General features: G+C 36.6%; 1 protein-coding gene across 1 annotated transcript in view; it reads right to left on the bottom strand.

Annotated features, from left to right (window-relative positions):
- The window catches only part of NCOA1 (nuclear receptor coactivator 1), a 238,721-nt gene that overhangs the window by 125,237 nt on the left and 101,034 nt on the right, over positions 1–12,450 (bottom strand). The window contains exon 4 of the mRNA XM_036262485.1: positions 11,215–11,273. The gene's annotated coding sequence lies outside the window, so the exon portion shown is untranslated. The remainder of the gene's footprint in view (positions 1–11,214; positions 11,274–12,450) is intronic.

Genomic DNA, 12,450 nt, shown 5'->3' with positions numbered 1-12,450 from the left:
TAAGGGCATGTACCTCGGTTGCAGTTTGTCCCCGGCCCTGCTTGGGTCGTGCAGATGGCAGCCACTCGATGTGTTCCTTTCACGTTGATGTTTCTATCTCTCTCTCTCTCTCTTCCTCTCTCTCCCTCCTCTATCTGAACAAAAAATTAAAAAATGTCCTCGGGTGAGGATTAAAAAAAAGAAAAAATTTAAAATAACAGCCCTGGCCGGTTTGGCTCAGCGGTTAGAGCATCAGCCCGTGGACCAGAAAGACCCAGGTTCAGTTCCCACTAAGGGCATGTATCTCAGTTGCAGTTTGTCCCCACCCTGGTTGGGGTCATGTGGTAGCAACCAGTCGATGTGTCTCTCTCATATTGATGTGTCTCTCTCACATCTATGTTTCTCTCTCTCTCTCTCTTCCTCCCACTCTCCCTCCCATTCTATCTGAAGATAAATGCAAAAATGTTCTCGAGTGAGGATAAAAAGATACAAATAAAAGTAAATTAAAATAACATAAAATTCAGTATAGAGTTTACACTTGGGAAGAGACAGGAAGAGAGATGAGTTGAGATAGGCTTACACAAGGAATTTCCACTATATTGGTCAAATTTCCTTCCTTAGGTTGGGCATACATAATACTGCTTAACATATTAAACAATACTTTAATATTTACTTTTTAGTGAAGGAAAATAAATTTTTAATAAATGAATTAAGGCGATTACAGAACAGTATTTAATAGAGAATAACTCAAATATTTCAAATAACCCTACTTGTTTTATTTATTAATCAAAATATATTATCTTGATCACCTAGAGAACTATTATTCAAGAAACTACTAGTTAGCCTGGCCAACTAATTCAGTTGGTTAGAGCATTACACCAAGTCCCTACACAACAAGGTTGCAGGTTTGATCCCCACCCCCATAACATACAAAAAAAACAACCAATGAATGCATAAATAAGTGGAACAAAGTGATGTTTCCCTCTCTCCCTCTCTCTCTCAAATCAAACAACAAAAAAACACACAACTATTAGTTATTACATAAACATAGAAAAGAATTTAGAGTTTATTTCAAACTTTTATCAGTTAACCATCCAGTAAATTATAATTAATATAACTGACAGCTACATTGAGATCTCAGTGCTTTTCCTGAATTTTAGTTATAGCGGATATTTTTTGAAACTACATATGTAGTGACAAGGGATAATTAAGAGGGAAAGATATAATACTTCTAACCAAGATTAAAGTGCATGCAAAGGAAGGAATACTTGTCTTCTGACCTCTTGGGTAAAGGTGGAGTACAAAGGATTTGTTTTCCAAAGAATGATCTTCAGAGGAATTCCAATTAATAAAACTGTCAGGGAAAGAATTGGGACTAAGATGTTCTGGAGTTATTAAACCCTTTCTCCCAGCATTGTTAAAAAAAAATGTAGCTTCATTAACTGATTATAAACAAATAGTATTCTTTTTCAACTGAAGTTATAAAATTATGGAAAGTTTTTCCATGTAAATTGCATGAATATTTTAAATATTCTATTCTTTAGTAACTTTGTAAGTGACAATGCCAGATATTTTTGTACTGTAAGATGACAATATACTGAAACTTTGAAAACAGACTACTTGAAAAGAAAATCAGTTTGACTTGATGAAAACTGAAGTTCAGAATATAAATGTAATTTTTTTTTTCCAGTAATTCAAGTTCTAGCATACCATACATACTGTTATAAGAAAAAAGAAAAAAAAAAAAAGATTTATCATGGGAGCAATAACAGTAAAAGGCAATGCAGTTGGGATAACACAAATTAGAATGGAGCTTGAGAAGCAGGCACTGGAAGAAATACTATCACTGAAAGAAGCAAGAGGAGGTAGGCACAATGATAATAGTAAGAATATGTGGCTCTGGACCAAGAAACGTCCCAATTAATGTTCTGTTAGGGCTCTAGGCAAAAAACAAAGTAATGAAAATAAAGACATACACAATGTAATGACAAGATAAACAACAGCAAATGGGAAACAGATCATATCAATGCTGCCCTCAAGAAGTGATGAATACTTTGAGGGATTTTTGAGACTGACAGATTAAAGAAGAGAATGGTTGTTGGTTGCCAGATGGGAGGGGAGTTGGGGGAATGGGTGAAAAAGGTGAAGGGATTAAGAAGTACAAATTGGTTGCTAGACTGACAAACCTCAAAGGGAAGGGGTTTGGGCGGTGGGAAGAAATAAACCAAAAAACTTATATGCATAACCAATGGACACAGACAACAGTGGGGGAAAAGGCAGGAGGGGGAAGGGAGTGGGGAGGATCAATGGGGGGAAAATGAAGAACATCTGTAATACATTCAACAATAAAGATAAAAAAATAATAAATAAAGAAGAGAATGGGGAATGAGAGAAAGGTAAATTAAACGACTAACTCAAGCTACAGTTTCAGGTCACCAGGGCTCCAATTTAAATAGCAGGACTAAGGTTGAGGCATATAAAAATGATTAATCATACATAATAAGCAGGTAAAAAGGATGTGTATAAATTATAAAATAATCCAAATTAACAAACTTTTATTTTAAAACAGGCAATATATTTCAGCCATAGCTAAGCCTACAACTTGGATTTTCCACTGGCCCCACTGGCCCCACTTTGTGAAACATTTCAAATCCTACCTATAAGAGCTGAAATCTGACATCCTCCATAAATCCTTCCCAGAAAATAGTCTTAAACACCCCCCATTTTGATACTAACTGCACATTGGATGCTTAAAGATTATTTACCAAAAATGTGTTAAGTCTGATATCATCAAATATTAAGTTTTACACTATAAGGTTTGTAATAAAAGTATGCTGATTACACCAAATAGAATAAATCCCTTAATAAGAAGGTACTATATTTTATGGCTCCAAGTGGACTATTGGAATATTAGAATATAGTGCTATGATGCCTTTTACCCTGTGAAATATTTACTGAGTCACATATATGCATCATTCATCATAGTCTACCTGCCCAGCATCTGTATTTCCACATCAATGTCAAAATTAACCTCATTCTTATAGTATCAGACTGCCAATAGAGACAAAATTAATATATTCTCTTTCATAATTGTCTCCAACATTAAATCATAAGGTCCTGTCAATTCCCTTGGTTTATAAATCTTTGTCCAGGTTCTCATCCCTGTGCATAGGCTTATAAGCCACTCTAGTCCATTATATATGCAGAAATATATCTTTAATAAATGTTTTTATTTAATTACTTCCCTAATTAACTCCCAAAAGTTTTTATTTATTTATTTAACTTATATATTACAGATGTCCTCCTCTTCCCCCCTCTTGACCTTCTCCTCCCAAATCCCGCCCCCCTCCTGCCTTCCCCACACTATTTTCTGCGTCCAATGGTTATGTATATATGCACAGAAGTTCTTTGGTTTCTCTCTTCCCGTCCTCCCTTCCCCCTTCCCGTTGAGGTTCATCAGTCTAACAACCAATTTGTACTTCTTAATTCCATCATCTTTTTCACCCATCCCCCAGCCTCTTCTCAACACGCAAGGAACAAAAAGTTATCTGTATCCATGAGTCTGTTTCTGTTCTGCTTGCTCATTCTGTTTGTAGATTCAATTGTTGACAGATATGTGTTAATTGCCATTTTATTGTTCATATTTTTGTTGTTCTCCTTCAAGAAGACCCTTCAACATTTCATATAATACTGGTTTGGTGGTGATGTAATCCTTTAGCTTTTTCTTGTCTGGAAAACTCTTTATATATTCATTGACTCTAAATGATAGCTTTGCAGTATAGAGTAATCTTGGTTGTAGGTAGTAGCTTTTCATCACTTTGAATATCTCTTGCCACTTCCTTCTGGCCTGCAAAGTTTCTTTTGAGAAATCAGCTGACAGTCTTATGGGAGCTCCTTTGTGGGTAACAAACTGCTTTTCTCTTGCTGCTTTTAAGATTCTTTGTCTTTAACCTTTGGCATTTTGATGATGATGTGTCTTGGTGTGAACGTCTTTGGGTTCATCTTGCTTGGGACTCTCTGTGCTTCCTGGACTTGTATGTCTGTTTCCTTCACCAAGTTAGTGAAGTTTTCTGTCATTATTGTTTCAAATAGGTTTCCAATGTCTTGCTTGCTCTCTTCTCCTTCTGGCACTTCCATGATGCTAATGTTGGCACACTTGAAGTTGTTCCAGAGGCTCCTTACACTATCCTCATTTTTTAAAATTATTTTTTCTTTTGCTGTTCTGATTGAATGTTTTTTGCTTTCTTATATTCCAATTCGATGGTTTGCTTTTTGGCTTTACCTGCTATTGATTCTCTGTAAATTATTCTTTATTTCAGTTAGTGCATCCTTCATTTCTGACTGGTCCTTTTTTATGTTGTTGATGTTCTCACTAAGTTCCTTGGAGTTCTCCTTAAGTTCCTTGAAGGTCTCACTAAGTTCCCTGAAGGTGTCACTAAGTTCCCTGAAGGTTTCACCAAGTTCCTTGAGCACCCTTATAACCAGTGTTTTGAACTCTGCATCTGATTGATTGCTTATCTCCATTTTGTTTAGTTCTTTTCCTGGAGTTTTGTTCTGTTCTTTCATTTGGGACATGTTTTCTTTGTCTCCTCATTTTGGCTGTTTCCATGTGATTGTTTCTATGTATTAGATAGAGTTGCTATGTCTCCTAAGCTTCGTAGGGTGGCCTATTGTTGTAGACGTCCTGTGGGATCCAGTGGGACAGCCTCCCTGATCACCTCAGCTGGGCCCTCGAGGTATAACCCTAGTGTGGATGTACAACCCTTCTGTTGTAATTGAGTCTTGGTTGCTACTGGCATGTCAATGGGAGGGATTTACTCAGGCTAATCAGTTGCAAGGACTGACTGTGCCCATTGACCACTGGCTTAACTCCCGTGAAGGATCAGTGGTGTAGGAGCCCACCACACAGGTTCTTCAGCAGGGCTCTGGTACCCACTGAGTCCACTCATAGAGTGTACCACTTATGGAGATGGTTGGGTGGTGGTACTTCAACATGGTCTGAAGCTGTCCACTGGATGTGCTTGCTCTGGGGCAAGGTCAGTCACTGCCTGTGTTCTACCTGGGGCCACCCAGCATAAGCTACAATATGATCTGCTGATGGCTGCTTCTTGTGCTGGGCTTGGAGGTACCCAGGAAAAGCCAAGTTGTGAACCAAGGCTGGCTGCTTCTAGTGCCAGCTCTGGGGCCACTTAACGAGAGGTATGGGGCTCGCTGAGACCAGATGCTGCTTGTTTAAGCAGGATCCAAGACAGACCAATCCTATGGCAAAGCCACTGGAAAGAGCTTGAATGGGCCCAAAAGTTGGGTGGGGCAGGGCCTCAGGGAATCACTAGAGCAGGGCAAACAGTGTGAGCCGGATTGCTGATGTCCCATATATGGTGGCCTTCTGCTGCCCCAGGGAAGGGCTCACCAAAGGAACAAGGGCCTCTGACAGCAAGTCTTTCCAGGAGAAAACTGCCTCTCCAGCTCTCACCCCAGTGCCAAACAACTGAGTTCTTCCCGGTGTGTCTCTGGTGTCCAGTGCTGCCACCCCAACACTGGAGCCTGTAGGGTAAGAGGAACTGCCTGGGGATCCAACAGACTCAGCTTCTCTCTGCCTCAGTTCCCACTGTTTTTCACAGCCAGAAGTTATGGGGACTTCTCTTCCTCGCACTCGAACCCTGAGCTGGGTGCCTGGTATAGGACAGGGACCCCTCATTCCTCAGGGAGGACCTTCACAGCTGAGGTATCCTCCTGATTTTTATCGGCCATGGGTGTGGGACCAGCCAGTCCATGCCTCCGCCCCTTGTACCAGTCTCCATGCGGCTTCTTGTTTAATTTCGTAGTTGTAGGCTTCCATTCGGCTCAATGTTAGGTGGTTCTGAATGATGGTTGTTCTGTAGTTTAGTTGTAATTTTTATGTATTTATGGGAAGAGGCGATACTGACTTTGCATATACTGCCGTCTTGACTAGAAGTGATTTTTTTTAAATTGTTAATTCTCACCCAAGAATATTTTTTTTCATTGGTTTTTAGAGAGTGTAAGGGAGGGAGGAGGAGAAGTAGGGGGAGAGAGGGAAAGGAAGATCGAGAGAGAGAGAGAGAGAGATGAGAGAGACAAGAGAGACACATCAATTGGTTGCTTCCCGAATGCGCCCCAACAGGGGCCTGGGATCAAACCATTGGTGGGGCTGGTGCTCTAACCACTGAAAACACCAGCTAGGGTTGTTTTTAATTACCTAGATAAGCAAATATAAAATGTACATTTAAAGCCCTCCTTCAGCTTTTCCAGGCCATTTCTTCCCCAAATTTCTTGTAAGGCCCTTTGGTACTCTACTTATCAGGATTAACTCCAAACTACATATATATGTACCACATGTACCATTTCTTCAGAATTTGGTAAAAATTCATATGCTTTAAGAATATTTTCCTGCCCTTGCCAGTTTGGCTCAATGATTTGAGCGTCGGCCCGCAGACCAAGGAGTCGCAGTTTTGATTCTGGTCAAGTGCACATGACTGGGTTGTGTGCTCAATCCCCAGTAAAAGGCATGTAGGAGGCCACCAATTGATGTTTCTCACATTAATGTTTCTCTTTCTCCCTTCCTCTATGTGTAAAAAATCAGTAAAAATATATATTAAAAAAAAATTTTTTTTCCCTAAGTTCACCCCATTCTGATTGCTGGTCCCTGAAAATTTCCTGATTTATGTATTATGTAATACTTATTCATATACTTTAATTTTTTTCCCCATACTACACTTACTTATAAAAATGCTGAGGAATCCTTTTCCCTGCTGAAATTAATCACTTACTTGGTACCTGTGATGGTGAATTTTATATGTCAGCATGGCTAAGCCACGGTACCATATATATGGTCAAACATCAGTTAAATTTTGTTGTGAAAGTATTTTTAAGATGAAATTAACATTTAAATCAGCAGACTTTGTGTAAAGCAGATTATCCTCCATAATGTGAGTGGGCCTTATCCAATCAGTTGACGTCCCTCAGTGAAGAGGTAATATTGCTTATAGATTACCTTTGGATTTGAGTTTCAACATCAACCCCTGCCTGAGTCTCCAGCCTGCAGGCCTATTCTACAGATTTCATACTTTCCAGCCCCCACAATTGATTTTTTAAAATTTATGAGCAAATTCTTTAAACTCAATCAATCTTTTGTGTGTGTGTGTGTGTGTGTGTGTGTGTGTGTGTCCTATTGGTTCTGTTTCTCTGAAGAACCCTGAATATATAAGTACCCTCAAGTTTAAAATCTTGTCTGGTGACTATAGGGGACCCAAAGATAGGTCTCCTATGTCCTTCAATCAATTCATTCATTTAAAAAATATATGTGTCACCTGGCTAGTTTTGCTCAGTGGTTGGGGCGTCGGTCCGTGGACTGAAGGGTCAAGGCTTCGATTTCTGGTCAAGGGTACATTTCTGGGTTGCAGGTTCGTTCCCCAGCCCTGACTGAGGTGTGTGCTGGGAGTGAGGCAACTGGTCAATGTGTCTCTCTTAAATTAATGTTTTTCTCTCTCTCCCCCATTCCTCCCTCCCTCCCTCCAACTCTCTCTGAAAAAAAAAAAAAAATCAATGCAAAAAAATATACTTGGGTGAGGATTAACAACAAAAATAAATAAAAAAAAATATATGTGTCTGCTGTGTGCTATATTCTGAAGATTCAAAAGTGATCTAGACCCCTCTCCTTAAAAAATCAGGAGTGGGGGAAGTTTAGATGAATAAAGGAACAATGAACATAATGTGATAAATATCATAAGGTTATGAGTTCAAGATACTTATTCACAGGATCACAGGGGAAGGACACACAACTGAGGTTCCTACATCAATAGAATCATGCTGCTTGTAATTAAAATATTGCTCATCATATATTCACCCTTGGAAACCAATTACATACTTTAAACATATAAAGTAAAAAATACTTTAGAAGCAGAGAATGTAAAAACAAACACAACATAAATACAACATCGTTAATATTCCTTTGGAGTGATTTTTTCACATGAGCCTAACTGGTGAAGGAATCTTAAAATAGTAATGTTGAAGAATCTTGTTCCAATTTGAAAAGCCAAACTGATTAACTGAGATCAGAAAGATACACACAAGATCTCACAGATCATAAATCTCGAGAATACCATGTAAAATGAATACTGAAAAATAGGATTAGCCTTTAGTTCTTTGAAATGTAATAGCACATTAAATCATAAAATCCTTATTTTGAAGGTATCTTAAGTATATAGAAGTTATTAAAATTTAAGTTAATTTTAGAATGCTTATAGTTAACTTACTGTAGCTTTCACACTTGCAACTAAGCTATCTTATATTACCAAGTAACATGAAAATTCAAGATCTGTGTTCATGATGTGAAATGACCACTAAATTTAAATATTAAAGAAATCATTAATGTAAAAATAATAGTTAAATCTCAATCTGATAGTAAAAAATGATAAAACAAAAACCTTTTTTGCTTTGGCTCTGTATTTAATTTCCAATAGTCTGAGAATTTATAGTATTTCATAACTCTGTCAGACCAGTGTCCTAAGGACTATTATGCAAAAACTGCTGTCAGTACTACTTTTGATATTTCATCCTTTTAGTTAGTGATTAGAAAGAAAAACATTTTCCAATATTAATTAAACTGCTAATATTATTAAATGAACACAATCTCATAATTTTCCACAAATATTCTTTATCAATTAGTAAAACTCATATCCCCAGAAGCACACAATAAATATTGGTTAAATGAATGAATGAAAAGGTCATAGGCCTGAGATTCCTGCAGTCTTAAATCTCATGACCTTAATCCTAAACTCTGTTTTAACATGGACACTGCCAAAGGTATAATTTTTTCATGAAGACTAAGAGATTTTTCCTTTGGTACTAAATGGGCCTCCATATATACTTCCTCTAAGACATCATATAACTATCATCACATTAACATTTCATGAAATAATTAGAACAAATTATTAGAGATCTCTATTGTGTCCACAAAAGCTTTGTATTCAAATACAAATACCCTGCTGCCAAATTGAAAGCTCAACAATCTCTGTGCAGAGGCTAGAAGGCTAAAAAAGACCTTATGAAATCAATCAGTAAACCACAGGGGCCCTCTGCTAATTTAAAAAGAATTAACTGCAATATCCTTGGGTAAGTCACTTAACTTCTGGGAGTTTCAATTTCCACACTTGTAAAAAATGGAGGTTAGCCACTCCAAGATTCTATGATGGAGTGATTATACAAAGCAAAGCAAATTTACCTTCAATATTCCTTTGGAAGAAGGTATGATGCTTCAGAAGGCCTATAAAAATAGTTTTTAACTTTGAGTGAGGGACACCTTTGAGACTCCAATAAAAGCTATAGACACTTCATCTCAAAAGAATTCCCACATAGACAAAACTTTGTACATAATATCAGGAGAGTTTAATGACCTTCTAAGGTGGTCCATGGAACTCATGTTAGAAACTTCTATAAATATAAATATAAGCCAATAAATTGGAGATATTAAGTTTGAAAATAGCTCAGCTGGTGTGGCCCAGTGGTTGAGTGTCAACCTATGCACTAAGAGGTCGCCTGTTTGATTCCCAGTCAGGGCACATACCCGATCCCCAATGGGGGGCATGCAGGAGGCAGCCAATCAATGTTCTTTCTCATCAATGTTTCTATCCCTTTCTCCCTTTCCCTTCCTCTCTCTCTAAAATCAATACAGAAAAAAAATATTTTTTTAAGTTTGAAAACAAAGCAGCATTTTATACCTAAATCTTTTGATTTTTTAACAAATTCAGTTTACTTTAAATTTCAAACAATAGTAAAGAGAAATCAATTATACTTATGACTATCAAAGAGAAACATGGTTTTGAAAAGCTGAAAACTACCAGCTTTAGATAATTAAACTAATGCTAGTAAATCAATTTCCAGATAAGTGATACCCAATTATGGTTATATGCTGATCTCAATTCTGATGAACCAAATGTAATGAAAATGTTTTTTTATAATTCTAAATTTAAGTAATATGTGTTCCATTTCATTCTACAATCCATCTGGAAGTAGACCTTCAATAGAAATACAAAACTAAATATATGAAATACTGAATTACTAAAATGGTTTATATTTCTGAAAGATTAAATAGCAATCATGTATTTTATTAATTGAAAACAGTCTCATCACATCCTAATTTATAATTATGATTGGTTAAGTCTGTTGAGCTACAACATGCATTTGTTTATCACTTACATTACTAAGAACAAACACTTAAAACTTTACCAAAAAAAAAATTAACTTTAAAAAACTTTTTTCCAATGTAAAAGTAAAGAAAGTAGAGGGACTTGATTTGGGAAAGAAGAAACAATCACACAATTCTGTAGAGAATAATTAAGCATAGGCAAAAATCCTGGTATTAAGGTTTTATAAATCATCTTCGGGGTAAGCTCTGAGTGTAGCTTAAATGTAGACCTTTTGTGCAAGCTTCTCCTAGGATTTCTCTTGTCTAAAATGGGCCCCCGGGGAAATGGCAAGAAGAAATTCTATGATTATCTTCTGATGCAATAAAGGGAGAGGTCTTTCTAATACTAAATTTAAGGAAAATAATGACTCTGCCCTGACTGTGATGGCAATATCCCTATCATGAATATAAAAGCAAAATGGCTATAATTTCTGGTGTATTTATTTTGTCTTTTTATTTAAGCAACATCTACTTTTCCTTAAGGAACTTTTTTCGTTAAGAAATCATACATTAAGCCTTTTTATTATGAATTATAAATTAGTTTGTTCAGTTCACAACAGAGAAACAATTAAACACATAAATATAACCTACTTATAGCAATGTGGATTCTGGATTCTTCAATGTTCCCCTTACAAATTACTTAGGGACTGTGAATATACCATCATGTTTACTTGAATAATTACACATTCACCAGGAAATAGAGCAAATATCTGGATCTTAGTCTACAGTCATCCTTACAAGCCTAATTTATCTTCTGAATTCTTACTTCTGTTTATCAAAGAATGGTGCACCTACTGAAAGTTGCAAAGATATCAGTAGCAGAGTTAAATCAGAATCTAGATTTAATGCTTTTCTCCTCTTCAGCTGCTTCTTTCATTTTCTAAGAAGTCCTACTTAGAGCTAAAGATATATTGGGTGAAGCCTTATAAGGTAGACTTCATATTTTAATGCTTCTATGTAAGACAGCATGAAATTAGACAAAAAACAACAACACAAAACAAAGGGTTTCACTCCCAGAATTTGCCACTAACCTGCTTTTGTAACATCAAGCACATGACAACTTCTTAGGGACTCACTCAGTTTTTGCCATCTGTAAAATAAAGATGTTGGAGCTAACTTCCAATCAAAATACTTATGTAAGTCTACATTTATGTGAGTATATGGATGAGCAACAGAATTAGAGCACGTCTATGTGAGAAGTATGTATATATGTAGAAATAGAAAATAGTAAAGAAATATGCGAACAAAAATACAATGTTTACATTTGAAGTTTCCTTTCACAGTTTAGGTTTGGACTTATGATTTAAAAGGGCTCAGTAAGGCCAGCACTTTCATGACTCTGCCCTAAATCCCCAGACTCTTCTTTCCTCCTGACACTTTTCTGATGTCCACAAGGAAGATAACCTAAGAGTATGCTTGCTTACCTCCTAATATAATCATTCCCATATCTGGTCTAAGATGAACTAATCTGGTCCATCTAGATCAGGGGCTAGTAAACTTTTTGCAAAGATCCAGATAGTAAATATTTTAGGTTTTGCAGTCTATATGGTTTCTGTAGCAACTATTCAACTCTGCCTTTGGAGTACAAAAACAGCCACAGACTACACATAAACTAATGAGCATGGCAGCTGCATTCTAACAAAACTTTATTTACAAAAAACAGACTGTAGGCAAGTCTAGACCACACCAAAAGACAAAAAGGTGGTATAAATCACCTATAAGCTAAGGTGGCAGAGTTTCAGAGCAGAAAATCATTACAAAGAAAATTAAGTACTGGAATTCTTAGCCACAGATATCAGACAAGAAGAAAAAATAAAAGGCACCCCAAATTGGAAAGGAGGATGTGAAACTGTCACTATTCGCAGACTACATGATATTGTACACAGAAAACTCTATAGATTCCACCAAAATACTTCTAGATTTAATCAATGAATTTGGCAAAATAGCAGGATACAAAATTAACATCCAGAAACTGATGGCATTCTTATACACCAATAATGAAGACTCAGAAAGGGAAACTAAAAAAATAATTCCATTTACCATTGCAACAAAAAAATTAAGATACCTAGGAATAAACTTAACCAAGGATGTAAAAGACCTATTCTCAGAAAACTACAGGACATTTGAAAAAGACATAGAGGAAGATATAAAAAAGTGGAAGCATATACCATATTCATGAATTGGAAGAATCACCATCATTAAAATGTCCATACTACCCAAAGCAATCTACAAATTCAATGCAATCCCTTTTCAAATACCAATGACAT

The sequence above is a fragment of the Molossus molossus genome, unplaced genomic scaffold (genome assembly GCF_014108415.1).
Source record: "Molossus molossus isolate mMolMol1 unplaced genomic scaffold, mMolMol1.p scaffold_m16_p_15, whole genome shotgun sequence".
Classification (NCBI taxonomy): domain Eukaryota; kingdom Metazoa; phylum Chordata; class Mammalia; order Chiroptera; family Molossidae; genus Molossus; species Molossus molossus.
The sequence above is the reverse complement of the archived record's forward strand: the minus strand, read 5'-3'. Positions and strand labels throughout refer to the sequence as shown.